At 32.6% G+C, this 2,233-nt stretch overlaps 1 long non-coding RNA gene across 1 annotated transcript; it reads right to left on the bottom strand.

Moving 5' to 3' along the window:
* Positions 1-254: 254 nt before the first annotated feature.
* On the bottom strand, positions 255-1,673 carry LOC113001236 (uncharacterized). Its single transcript, XR_003266566.2, has 4 exons — positions 1,278-1,673; positions 1,086-1,177; positions 649-999; positions 255-550 (listed from the first exon to the last, which is right to left on the bottom strand). It is a non-coding gene; the product is annotated as an uncharacterized lncRNA (long non-coding RNA).
* Positions 1,674-2,233: the final 560 nt, after the last annotated feature.

Raw genomic sequence — 2,233 nt, forward strand, 5'->3', positions numbered from 1 at the left:
CAATTTAAAAAATATTTTAATGATTAATTTAGTAATTGGTTAAATTTAACAATGATAAAAAAAATTTATTTAGTCATTAATTAAAAATGATTTATTTAAAAAACATGACCAAATTTTTTCAAAAACAATGGGATAATATTATACATGACAAAGCTACTATTATATATAAGAACATTGTTGCAACAAATTTAGAATCAACACATGATAAAACAATTATTATAAAACAACTATTATATAAATAAATTATTCAAAAGTAATTAAAATGTTCATAATAATTAAAATGTTCGAAGTAATTAAAATGTTTAAAATCCTAAATTGTTCATAAACACTGCCAATAAAGCACACGGTTAACATTGGGATCAATGAATTCAAAAACTATTTCCATGTCAGCAGTTAACAACAAGATCTCGCAGAAATGTTTCCATCCGGCTCCAATTTTAAGTGTCTTCCTCCAATGATTGAACACGAGCCGGCATTCTGCAACATCCTCCAAGTGCAAATGAGTTCAACCTTTGTCTTTAAGAAAATAATACATGCTACTTGAAACGTCCTGACAAATAAAGAAATATTATGTCAACAATTTATGTTATGAAATTTAAAACTTGAAAAATAAAAAAATGTTGACAACTAAATTAGAAAGTTGTTTACCAGACTGCTACAGGTTACTTTCTGTTGAGTGAGATAAACCTTGAAGATGATAGAATCTGGCACTTGATGGTATACAGAGTGTCATCTTGGGAATGACTTGGGCAGGGAACTGGTCTTAAATATGGTAATAAAAAATGCATTATTACCATAATGAGTTAAGGAGACTGGATAATCTTCGGTCAGCTGGTAAAAATCTTGTAGTGTTGTCCTTCCTGCTACAATGGCTGGTTGGTCCAAATCTTTGTTGTACACAACGTTATGATAATTTTCTTCTTTGTCAACCAAATGCCATACATTGTCCAGTACATCATTCCACTTGACAGCATATACCTTACCAACTTCACTGAAAATCTACATGTCATATTACAAAATAAGGTTGGTTAGTTATAGGAAATAATAGAAAAATCAAATATTAATTAAATCAAAATGAACATGACCTGGTCTCTGACGTAAACGGTCTAGAAAAAAGCCTCTAGTGGAGCCGCGACATTTTGCATCATGTTTGTCAATTCCCTCCATTCCCCGTGCTCTTCAATTGTTAATTTTGACATGATTAACATTCAAGCAATTAATAGGCATTCAAGCACAAAATAGAATTAGCATTCAAGTAACTATATGTTAATTCTTACTAGGCACATCCGCAAGAAGTTGTTTCAGTTTCTCATTGAGACTGGTCCAACGTGATGACGACGCACGAGAACGTGACATTCTGAAATATATTTGACAAAATAATATTTTAGTATTTTGTTCTACTTTTCCTGTTTCTAATCTAATGTTTGTGTTAAAAAAACTAATATAATCTAATGTAAATTATAATCTAATCCTACTAACATTTTCCTGTTTCTAATCTAAATCTAATATAATCTAAATTGTAATCTAATCCTACTAACATTTTCCTGTCTTACGGATTGGCAATCCGTATGACAGAATTTTTTTTTAAAAAAAAAACAAGCCATAAGGATTGGCAATCCGTATGGCTTTTAACTAACAGAAACCACAATTTTTTTTTAAAAATCATATACGGATTGTCAATCCGTATGCCTCATTTTCGCTGAACACCAAGAAAAACACAGTGAACACACACAGAAAACGCCAATGAAGGAAAAGACAAACACAGTGAACACCAAGAAAAACACAATTAATAAGGAGAACAAGCAGTAACAACCACAAACAAACAAAAATAACAGAAGAAGAAGGATAACTTACCTTGAAGGAGAAGAAGAAGGAAGAAGCAGCAACAACACAACACAGTCACGACAGCAACAGCAGCATGAACGCACCACGAACGGCAAAAGCAGCGGAACCATGAACGGCACGGAACGGAGGAAGGAGGAAGAGCACAAAAAAAAAGTTGAATAGTGACTCGTACGGACGAGTCACTATTTGTCTTTTATAGGAAAGGGTGAATGACATTTTCGCCCTTTCTTTCGAGTTGGTGGGTGTCCCAGCAAAAATACTGGGTGCCCCAGCAAAAATACTGGATGCCCCAAGCAACAACCAAGGATAAATAAAACAATTGGATCCACCAACAAAATTACTTTTAGTTTTGATAGAGCAAAACACACCATTTTTATTAGAAATAATG

This window comes from Glycine max, chromosome 3 (genome assembly GCF_000004515.6).
Source record: "Glycine max cultivar Williams 82 chromosome 3, Glycine_max_v4.0, whole genome shotgun sequence".
NCBI classification, from domain to species: domain Eukaryota; kingdom Viridiplantae; phylum Streptophyta; class Magnoliopsida; order Fabales; family Fabaceae; genus Glycine; species Glycine max.